The following is a 12,535-nucleotide window of genomic DNA, read 5'->3' as shown; positions in this document are numbered from 1 at the left end:
CCAGGCTGGAGTTCAGTGTGCTGTCATAGCTCACTGCAGCCCCAACCTCCTGGGCTGAAGCGGTCCTCATACCTCTGCCTACAGGCATGCACCATGACACTTGGTTAGTGCCTTCAACCTCTTAATTGGGCCTGACATTCGTGTTAACATGTTCTTTCGGAGTCATGTGGATGTGTTGTGAGTAGCACTTAGAGATAACCCTCATCTTCAGCCTGTTTGAAACATCATTTTCCTGGTGTATCTTCTTTTGTTTGGTTTTATTTTGCTTTTGAGAGTCTCACTCTGTCACCCAAGCTGGAGAGCAGTGGCGAGATCTCAGCTCACTGCAACCTCCGCCTCCTGGGTTCAAGCAATTCTCTGCCTCAGCCTCCCGAGTAGCTGGGATTACAGGCGCCCACCACCAGGCCCATCAAATTTTAGTATTTTTAGTAGAGACGGGGTTTCACCATCTTGGCCAGGCTGATCTTGAACTCCTGACCTCATGATCCACCCGCCTCTGCCTCCCAAAGTGCTGGGATTACAGGCATGAGCCACTATGCCTGGCTCTCCTGGTGCATCTTCTACCACGATCATGATTCTCTGTTGGCAGTCTGCAAATGACCCTCGTGTGTCTATCCCCCACACCTTAGTATTCTCCATTTGGTCACACTCCCCTCTGCTGTCCATCCATGGTTCACACCCAGGGAAGTGCAGCCCTCCAGGGAGTACCTGGAAATGTGGAGTGGGTGTTTTGACCTGCTGCACTGAGTGGGCAGGGTTCAGGGATACTGAACATCATACCATGCAAGGAGCAGACCGGCAAAAGGAGTCCTTCAGCCCAGTAGGCCAATAGTACGCCTTTCCCCAATCAGGGTTGGCTAAATCCGAACTGTCTTTAGGGATCCAGTTTCCCCTGTGAGGGTTTCTCTGCCCAGCCAGGCCCCACGTCATCGCTGCCTCTTGATTGACTGCCTGCTAACACTACTTCTGCTGCTCCTGTAGAGACTTTAGTCCTGTGTTCTCTGGTTTCCTTCTCTTCTGGGTGCCTTTCTGCTGAAACACATTGGAGGCACTCTGGCTTTAGGAAGCACTTCATGAAGTGCAAGATAAGTGAGTAGCAAAAAATAATTTAAAAAGGCCTCAGTCGGTAGAGCTGTAGGAATTTCTTCAGGGGTTGTAGGCAGAGATACATGAACAGCGGCCTTTCGAGTATAAATATGTATGCTATCGGTGGCTGTGAGAGACCTCGGGGCAGAGATGGGTGCAGGGGAAGGCTTCAGCCATGGCTGACCCTTGCCTAGAGCTCAAGGCAGCAACGGAGATTCGAGAGAGCCGAAGCCGGCTGTCAGCACTCAATTCTGCACGGGCAGTCCCTATGATTCATGTACCAGGCCATTAATCCAGTAAGAAGCCACTCAATGGGCAGATGAACAAAAACAGAGGCCCTTCTGAGAGCCATAAATTCACTCTCCTAACAGCTTTATATACTTGCAAGTGAAGGGTATTCCAGAAGCACCGTGGAAATGACTCAGAGACTCAGTTCCTAACAGAAAACTGGGGAATTCGATTCTACCGCTAACAAATTGAGGACTTATTTTGTAAAGGGGGCTAGTTTGGCACAGAGATGAATAAAAAGCCAGGGCTTAATCTTTCAGGAGTTCAAAAACTGGGAAGAGTAATTCTCCCATTCTACTTTTTCCTCCTGCACCTCCATATCTAATCCTAAGAATCATTCCCTTAATACCCTTGTATTAGTCCGTTTTCACACTGCTATAAAGAACTTTCTGAGACTGGGTAATTTATAAAGGAAAGAGGTTTAATTGACTCACAGTTTCCTATGGCTGGTGAGGCCTCAGGAAACTTACAATCATGGCAGAAGGGGAAGTAGCCACGTCTTAATGGCAGCAGGCAAGAGAGAGCAGGATTCTACCGTTTATAAAACCATCAGATCTCATGAGAATTCACTCACTATCACAAGAACAGCATGGGGGAAGCCACCCCCACAGTCCAATCACTTCCCACCAGATCTCTCCCTAAGCACCTAGGGATTACAATTCAAGATGGGATTCGGGTGAGGACACAAAACCTAACCATATCAGCCCTCTCCAGACTCTCTGGTCTTCTTTACCCCTCTGCAGCTGCCAGGCTTTCCTGATGTCTGCATGGATGGTCTCAACACTCCTTACCTGGTTTCCTTCATTGCCCCTGCCCCATTCTGTTTCAGCATCACACATCAGCAGATTCATGTTTCCAAAAAAGCAATCTGATTTTATTGCTCAGTAACAGATGTGAAGCCCTTAATGATGCTCTGTTGTTTTAAGGAAAAATTCAGACCACTTACCAAAGCCCTTCCCCATCGTGGCTCTGTTTGCCTCTCCAGCCTTTCCTCAATTTTGGTCTCCAGTCCAGACAAAGTGACTCTTTGCCTGGTTCCCAGGCCTCTATGCTCCTGCCTGTTGCTTCCTCCCACCATGTGTGCCAGCCCCCAGTTCTGCTAACTGTACTTTCAAGATGCAGCCTAGGCACTATCTCCTCCTCCCCATTGTATCTTCTGGGTGAGGGGTGCCTCCTATACGTGCTTCCACCACCCCTACCCATTCTCACTTGCCACATGCATCATATCTGACTCTTTGTTCTTCTCTCTTAGCTGACTTTGATTTTCTCAACTAAACAACAAGCACCAGATCTGAATCATTGTTGACTGCTCAGCACCTAGCAGAGCACCTGGCACCTGCTAGGCACATTATAAGTGTTTGCTGAATTTATTTGAATGAGTGCCTACGCAAGGTCATAATAAATAAGACAAGAATAGCTTATTCAGAGATGACTGTAATGCACATTTATCTCTCTCTTGTCCCTGGGTTGCTTCTGATGCGGCACTTGGAAAAGTTGTGATGGATAATTGAATGCCTCATTGTTCTTGAATGATGTATGGAAGTGGCATGATCTTAGAAAAGAGACAAGGTTTGTTATCTTTGGGGAAGTCAAAATACAAGTCTCCAATATAATTCTGTCTCACAAATGATACAAGCATTCATGTTCAAAGTAATATACACATCGAAGCTCTGTAATGCAGTAGATTGGATATTTTGGTTAAATACTTGAGTTTTTCAAACATGTTTGTTTTATTTTTTAATGTTTTTACTTTACTTTTCTTTCTTTTAACAGAGATGGGGTTTCACCATGTTGGCCTGGCTGGTCTCAAGCTCCCGGCCTGTGATCCGCCTGCCTTGACCTCCCACAGTGCAGGGAGTACAGTGTGAGCCACCACACCCGACTGAAACATCATGATTTTATTAAGCAAACTGCCTTGCTTTTGAATCAGCTTTACTTATTTGGTAGCCCCAGACATCCTTTGGTATGTGGCTGCCACTCTCTGACTTTGTCTTCACATGACCTTCTCTTCTGTTCTTATAAGAACACGTCATTGGATTTAGGTAATGACCTAGGTGACCCAGAATGATCTCATCTTGCGCTACTTAATTACATCTACAAAGACTCTTTTTTTCAAATAGAGTCACATTCACCGGTTCTAGAGATTAGGGATGACCATGTTTTTGTGGGGGAAGGGTAGCACAATTCACCCCGTTATTGAAAACACTTTTATAATAGCCATTGGGATAGAATTCCACGAGTTTTCTGGAATTTCTGGAATGATCATTTTATCTTAATTATAAATTACTACTTTGAAGTGCTCCAGAGGGGTCTTATGTCCCCCTAGAAGGGGCTACTGCTGATGAGCATTGAGAATTAATATTGCATGGGGACGCCACCTACTGGTTGCTAAGATTAACAACTGGTAGACTTGGAGGTCAAACGGTATGCATAAGCACAGATAATACACTTGATTACGTGAAACCGCACATTGAAAATACAGAATGGCTATTCAAATACAGCTCCCTTGCCTCTCTGAGCCTCAGTTTCTTTACCTGCAAAGGTGAAGATTTCTTCACTCATTCCTTCATTTATTAAAACACAAGTATTTGGACATCCACTAGGTGGTAGTGGCTGGGGCTGCAATGAGTTTCTTATAGATCATTCCTTTTCATAGGTTTGTCATATGGATTAAATGGAATAATTCAAATAAAGGATCTTGTTCAGGAGTTATTGTTAACCTTAAATTATATTTGATCCAAATATATAATTAGAGTGGCCTGCCTTGACACTTGGTCTTACATGTTGAAGATTTCTAGCTCTTTTTCTTTCTTTTTAAAAAAGTAAAAAAAAAAAATTTTTTTTTAAGAGACAAGGGCTACTATGTTGTCTAGGCTGTACTTGAACTCCTGAGCTCAAGGGATCTTCCTGCCTCAGGCTCCTGAGCAGCTGAGACTATAGGTTTCAGCTTTTTTTTTTTTTTTTTTTTAATACTTGTTAGCTCTTACTCTCTATTCTTCCCTCTGGCCTGCAGAAGTTACATACCACCTTATCTAGCTCTGTTAACTATTTGGACGTGAACCAATTATTGGGTACCACGAATTTCAAAGCAAAAAGAGAAAAGGGGTCTGGTGATAACCCTTCCTTTTCCTTCTTCCACCCCATTCTAAATTCCCGTATTTAGTGCCATCTAGAAGAGACTTTTCAATCTGTCAACACCATTGAATATCTTTTACACACTAGATAAGATACTAAATGTTGAATATACAAAAACAAGGAGTTGTAGTCTTGAGAAGCAAAGTAAATCCTAAAAATGGACCAGGCAGAACTTAGTGTCTCCAAGAGGATGTTTTTCACTGAATGGTTGAAGCAGTGTTTGGAAAAACACAGGTCTCATGATTTTTATAAATTCAAATGCAACACAGAGTCACATGGGGATAGAATTTTCCTGGATGTCTGAATAATCTGCCAACCAGCTTTTTGCTTCCTTCTGTCTTCACTTTTTCTTCACCTGGGCATCTCCTAACATCCTCAGAAGGAACCGTTTCTAAGCTATAAAGAACTTGGGATGTCTTTTTCAAAAGTACATTTTTCAACATTCAAGGAATTTCAAGAAATGTACTATTTGCCTAAGGGTAGATGATTTAAAAGATCTCTCTTGCGATGCCTTCAAATAAGCTGGCGTTTGGAAAGCTGATGCATGAGAAGAAGGCATTCTTATTCTACATGGACGTTTCAGAGGAGGAAGCTAGTTAGGGGAATATTTTCCTCCCTAACATTTTATCCCTGCTGAAATAAGTCAAAATACCCAATGTTCTTTGTATTCAAAGGTGACACTGGTACCAGCATGACTGCCAGCTGCTGTCAGTCCTCGCTTTTGGAAGCAGTGTCACGGTGCTTTCACTTGCTTTTCACTTTGCTCAGCATGTCTTTGAAGCATCACCTCTATTCATCTCTTTCAAAACTACTGTTAACCGCATTGCACTATTTCAGCAGGAAATCAGCTAAATACTTAAAAGCTAGTGGGCCAGCCTCCTTCTTGTTGAGGATATAAGCCTGTTTTTCAGAGAGACAGCATCAACATCCCCTGAGTGCATGTGACACTGCATATTCCTGGACCTTGTCCCCAGACCAACACATTCAGAAACTCTGGGAGAAGATCAGGTAATGTGCAGTTTAAACAAATGCCCCTGGTGATTCCTCTGCAATGATGGTTATGACTTTTGAGTTGAGGGCTTTTGTACTCATCAACTATAGTTTTGTTGAGCCTTGTGTATTCATTTACACACAGGGACATCCAATGGTCTGAAGAAGCCAGTTCCCAGAAATACACCTGAGCATCTCCATAAACGGGAATTCTGTTCATCTGATTCAAATCTTCCCAGAAGACTCTCTGTCCCTTACATATATTATGGCTTATATGTGGAAAATGTTCCACTTGCAATCAAGTATAACTTTCTAAATGGCTGGGTAGACCCTGAATGAAGAGAACACGTGAAATTCAAAGCTAACATACTTTGAAAGAAGAGGAGTTTGAGTAGTGAGAATAGAAATGATAACCTTCTACAGAAACGGGCAGAATAGCCTTAGGTTGGCTGAAACACAGGCAGGAACTATTTCTGGTATATGTTGAGAAAATAAAAATAAGTGCAACATGTTAGGCATGTTCCTTTTTAAACAGGTGGGGGCCGGGCGCAATGGCTCACACTTGTAATCCCAACACTTTGGGAGGCTGAGGCGGGTGGCTCATGAGGTCAGGAGATCAAGACCACCCTGGCCAACATGGTGAAACCCCGTCTCTACTACAAATAGAAAAATTAGCTGGGTGTGGTGCCATAATAGTACAGAGCATATAATCGGGAGGCTGAGGCAGGAGAATTGCTTGAATCCGGGAGGCGGAGGTTGCAGTGAGCCAAGATCACGCCACTGCACTCCAGCCTGGCACCTGGCAACACAGCAAGACTCTGTTTAAAAAAAAAAAAAAAAAGAAAGAAACAGGTGGACGTCCCGCCCTGCTCAGGGCAGGTTGCATTTCCTTTTCTGGCTGCCTAGATACAGTGCCACTGGCTCAGATCTCCATTTCCATCTGCACTGGTTCTACAACCACAGACAGCAGTTCTGCCCAAGGAATTTTTTATACTTTTTTTTTTTGAGACAAGGGTCTCGCTCTGTCACCCAGGCTGGACTGCCCTGGTGCAATCTCAGCTCACTGCAACCTCCACGTCCTGGGTTCAAGTGATTCTCCTGCCTCAGCCTTCCAAATAGCTGGGATTATAGGCACCCACCATCATGCCCAGCTAATTTTTGTAGTTTTAGTAGAGACGGGGTTTCACCATGATTGTCAGGCTGGTCTCAAACTCCTGACCTCAGGTGATCTGCGTGTCTTGGCCTCCCAAAGTGCTGGGATTTATAGGTGTAAGCTACCGTGCCTGGACAATTTTTTTTTGACTTTTGATTTTGAAAAATGGATAGTTTTATAGAAATTTGCAGTATATATGTATATATATATATATATATATATATATACACACATATATGTATGTGTGTGTGTGTGAGTGTGTGTGTGTGTATGGAGGTTCCATTTACCCTGCACCTAGCTGCCCCAATGTTAACATCTGGCACAGCTACTGTACAGGGACAAAACCAGGAAACTGGAAATTGAGACTGGTTATTGGTACAATCTACAGAGCATATTTAGATTTCATCAGTTTTGTATACATTGTGTGTGTGTGTATGTGCTGCTCTCTGCAATTGTATTAAATGTATAGATTAGTATAACCACTACCACAGCTGAGCTACAGAATTGTTCCGTTACCACAAGGCTCCCTTCACAGCCATACCTAGCCCCTTCCACCCATCCCTAACCCCAGCAATGGCTAGTCTGTTCTTCCTCTCTGTGATAGTCCACAATTATGTTTAATAGCATTTTAAAGCCTTGAGGAAACTTGCAATCATGCAGAGCTTCCTGCCTGGACTGTCCAAGTTGTCTCTCAGGGTACCTTACTGTTTTCGTTAGTGCTCTCATTACAAAGTTGCATAAATTTCTAGTGGTCTGACTATAATCCTAATATTCCTGAAAGCAGTATTTTTAATGTTCACTTTTGCTGAGTGTGTGGTTTTCAGCAACCTCTATTCTGCATCACCGCAGAAATATTTGTATAGTGGCTGAAACATAACAGAGGTTCATTTTCTTCACTCACAGAAGAGTCCAAGGAAGATGTTCTGTCTGGCAAGCATTTTTTTCCTGCACTATTCTTGTTCATAAACTTTCAAACCAGCTGGGTGCAGTGGCTCATGCCTGTAATTCCTGCACTTTGGGAGGCCAAAGGGAGTGGGTTCCTTGAGCTCAGGAGTTCAAGACCAGCCTGCGCAACATGATTAAACCCTGTCTCTACTAAAAATACAAAAAATTAGCTGGGCCTGGTGGCTCATGCCTATAGTCCCAGCTACTTGTGGGGCTGAGGTAGGAGGGTGGTTTAAACCCAGGTGGTTGACGCTGCAGTGAGTTAAGGTGGCACCACTGCACTCCAGCCTGGGTGACAAAGTGCGACCTGGTCTCAAAAAAAACCCCAAACAAACAAACAAACAAAAAAAACTTTCAAATATGTTCTTTGTTGTCATCAACTTTGAACCTGAACCTAATGTCATTTTTAAAAATTACACATTACAATCTGTATTATTTCATTTTGACAGATCATATCATCAATCAGTCATCATTTAAAAGCACTTCTAAACCATTTAGATTTTCAGACATTTCTAGATGATGATGATGACTGCATTTTATAGAACATAACTGTCTCATTACCACCACCACAAATGCCTTTCTCCATTCTTAGTGATTCCTTTTATGCAGAGGCTGCCCTCCTGGTTCTCTCCAGCCTATTTCTGACTCCCATCCTTTCCCCCAACCAGTCCTCTTTTCTTCCTTCTCTTAGGGGAAGGCAGAGGTAAGACCGCCCTAGGCCACAGCTGACAATAGGGAAATCTGGCCAGTTCTAAATGCTATGGAGAAGCTCATTTGGCAATGTCTCTAACTTAGGCTTTAACACTGATAAAGATGACATCTTGGCCTCTATCTATCTGTGATCTCGTTTGTCTTATTTCTATTTATTTATTTATTTTATTGTACTTTAGGTTCTGGGGTACATGTGCAGATTGTGCAGGGTTGTTGCATAGGTACATACATGGCAATGTAGTTTGCTGCCTCCATCCCCGTCACCAACATCTGGCATTTCTCCCCATGTTATCCCTCCCAAATCTCCCCACCTCCTACTGTCCCTCCCCTAATCTCCACCAACAGACCCCAGTTTGTGATGCTCCCCTCCCTGTGTCCATGTGTTCTCATTGTTCAACACCTGCCTATGAGTGAGAACATATGATGTTTGATTTTCTGTTCTAGTGTCAGTTTGCTGAGAATAATGGTGTCCAGATTCATCCATGTCCCTACAAAGGATACGAACTCATCGTTTTTTAGGGCTGCATAGTATTCCATGGTGTCTATGTGCCACATTTTCCTTGTCCAGTCTATCATTGATGGGCATTTGGGTTGGTTCCAGGTCTTTGCTGTTGTAAACAGTGCCGCAGTGAACATACATGTGCATGTGTCTTTATAATAGAACGATTTACAATCCTTTGGATATATACCCAGTAATGGGATTGCTGGTTCAAATGGTATTTCTATTTCTAGATCCTTGAGGAATCGTCACACTGTCTTCCACAATGGTAGAACTAATTTACACTCCCACCAACAGTGTAAAAGTGTTCCTATTTCTCCACATCCTCTTATTTCTTAATTCGTTCAAAACCTGAATGGGGAAAGCAATTTGTATTTATTGGGCTCTACTCAAAGTTCCCAAGAAAACACACACACACACACACACACACACACACACACACACACACACACACAGAGTTTTGTGATGATACAATTCAAAGGATAAAAGTTGCTTTTGTTTGTTTTACTAATGCAATGGTAGGGAGTATAGGTGGAAAGGAAGGGATATTGAAGCAGCTAAAGAAGTTTTTAAAAATATCTAAGCAGAGTAGAAAGAATGAGGTGGGTGCTCAATGTGGATTCTGCTCTTAGGATAGGATAGTGTCTCTCAAACTGTGATAGTGCCAAAGAAATACCTGGGGATGTTGGAATTCCTATGATGAGCATTAGATCTAGAGTGGGGCCCAACTTCCTTGTTTCCAGTGCACTCCAGTATACTGATGCCTCTTGCCTGCAGACAGCGCCTGAGCCACAAGGCTGTAAGGCATCACGAATCACTACCTTTTGCAGGCAATAATGACTCATCAACCTATTTATTTATGTATTATTATTTTATTATTATTATTTTTGAGACGAAGTCTCACCCTGTCACCCAGGCTGGAGTGCAGTGGTGCATTCTCGGCTCACTGCAACCTCTGCCTCCTGGGTCCAAGCGATTCTCCTGCCTCAGCCTCCTGAGTAGCTAGGACCACAGGCAAGTGCCACCACACCCGGCTAATGTTTTGTATTTTTAGTAGAGGTGGGATTTCACTGTGTTAGCCAGGATGGTCTCGATCTCCTGACCTCGTGACCCACCCACCTCGGCCTCCCAAAGTGCTGGGATTACAGGCATGAGCCACCATACCTAGCCTATTTATTATTACTATTATTTTCTGTGAGGAAGGAGAAGAGAGGAAGGAAGAGGGGAAAAGTGGGGAAAAGGAGATTTAAAAAAGGAAGGGAAAAAGGAGGGGGAGCTCGACCTATTTCTCTTGAAGCAAATTTATGCAAATAATTATTCTGCTTAATCAAATATTTAGCATGCTCCAGTTTCCTAAATGCACATCCATCTGGATAGCATTTCATACCTGCCTATGTCACTCATCTGCTGCCACTTCTGATGCCCACCCCCACTTCATGAAGCTTTCACTTCTTTTACAACTCTCCCCAAAATGGAATGACTTAAAATGACCACCATTTATTTCCGTCACAGTTCTATGAGCAACAGTTTGAACGGGGCTCAGCTGGGCCATTCTACTGGTCTTGACTGAGCTCGTGTGTGAATCTGTGGGCAGCTGCAGAGAGCTGGATTGCCATGTCTCTGGCAGTACCGGCTGTTGACTGGGATCCTGGAGAGGACTGGGCCACGTGTTTCTCAGCATCCACCTGGCTAGACCAGGCTTGTTCACATGGTGACAGAAATGTTCCAAGTACAGTCAGCCTTCCATATTCATGTGTTCTGCATCTCCGGTTTCAACTAACTGCAGATAGAAAATACTCAGGAAAAGCATTGAGCTTGTACTGAACACATACAGACTTTTTTCTTGTCATTATTCTCAAACAATTTAGTTTAACAACTATTTACTTAGCATTCACATTGTATTAGGTGACTTAACTAATCTATAAATGATTTAAAACATACAAATGGATGTGCATAGGTTATATGTGAACACTGCAGCATTTTATGTAAGAGACTGGTGTGTCCATCGAGGTCCCAGAGCCAATCCCCCATGGATACGGAGGGATGATTGCACATCATTAGGGTCAGCCCAGATGTGGAAGCCCTTTGCATGCCTCTACCTGAATCACATTTGCTGCCACCCATCCCACGGGTCACAGCCAGTGGCATGACCAAGTCCAGAGTCAGAGGAAGACAGGATTGCCTAAGGTCGTGGATGCTGGGAGTAGGAAGCATTTGTGGGGCTTTGGCAATCAGGCTATTTGAGTTGATATTGGCCTTTGAAGCCTGTTGCAGCAAGGCCTGTCAGGCTTCTTTTTATCACCACACTATTCCTCCTACACTGTCCTCCTCCCGGAACCCTCTTTCTACTTATCTTTGGACAGAGCCCTAGTCCCCCTGCTTTTTTTTTGAGGCAGAAGCCTCTGGAGTGCAATGGCACAATCATGGCTTACTGTAGCCTTGAACACTTGGGCTATAGTGATCCTCCCACCTCAGTCTCCGGAGTACATGGGACTACAGGGATGTGCCACCATGCTTGGCTAATCTTTTATTTTTTGTAGAGATGGAGTCTCACTATGTTGCCCAGGCTGGCCTTGAACTCCTGGGCTTAAGTGATCCTCCTGCCTCAGCCTCCCAAAGTGGTGGGATTACTATTTATTTATGCTAGTTACTTTATATGTTTTTAATTCCATGTCAAGTGGGTTTTCTTATTGACTCCTTATAAAGGAGGAAAGTGAAGCATAGAAAGGTGAAGTAACTTGTTTAGGAAGCTGCATAGCCAAGATTGGAACTTATATCTCTTGAAATCAAGAGGCTGGCCTTTTCAACTAGTCTTATAATTGAAAATTAATGGCTATAAATGACCCACATGCAGATAATGAAGAATTGGCCAGGGAGTGTGTGTTTGCCCACTTGTTGGGACTGCAAATCAGGCTTTAGGGGTAGAAGAAGATCTCAGGGTCCATGAATTTTTGGATCTCAGATTTGGACTCAGATCTTTATGTTCACCAATTTTTCTCAGTTCTCTTAGAGATAATCAGGCTCTGTTGAGCTGAATCATTATAACAGTCTCACAAGAGGCAAAACAAATAGAAAAGACTAGAATGCTAATTTATTAGTGTATATGGATTTAGAGAAGTAACAGTCACACCAGCACAGATGTCGGATGGTCAGAATGGCCAACAGGGAAACTAAGTTGAGATGGGAAGGTTGCAGAGTGAGTTAATTTCCTGCCTCCTTGCAAAAAGGATTTGAGTCCAATGCAATGGGAGCTGCTATTTTTAAGAAATACAGTCACCACTGAGGCATGGTGAGTCAGTCTCAATTAAAAGGCTGTATTTGCCAAGCTGGCAGGAAAACTTACTGAGTCATCAATACTCTATCTCTCTTGGACAATGCTGGAGAAGGTCTTTTCTCTCAACTCTCCATTTTCAAAATTCCATTGAAACATCAGTATCAGGCTTCACTTTATTGGCTTGGGATCGTGAAGTTGCTCTGTTGACTCTGATTATTCCCTGCCCAGCATTACGGTTGCCGTTTGTGCAGCTGTCACCAGGGAATGGCAAAGCCTCAGGCTTAATTATGTAGGAAGGAGGTGATTGGTCAGTCTTTCTTCTTTCTGTTGATATAATTAATTCAGGAAAAGTAACATAACTAAGTGAAGTGAATGATGCTTTTTCTAGAAAAAAAAAATTGCTTATAAAAAAATGTGGTACACAGGTGGGATTGTGAAGGAAAGAAATGCAAAA

The sequence above is a fragment of the Sapajus apella genome, unplaced genomic scaffold (assembly GCF_009761245.1).
Source record: "Sapajus apella isolate SASKATOON/1434 unplaced genomic scaffold, GSC_monkey_1.0 scaffold5, whole genome shotgun sequence".
Lineage (NCBI taxonomy): Eukaryota > Metazoa > Chordata > Mammalia > Primates > Cebidae > Sapajus > Sapajus apella.
Note: the sequence above shows the minus strand (reverse complement) of the source record.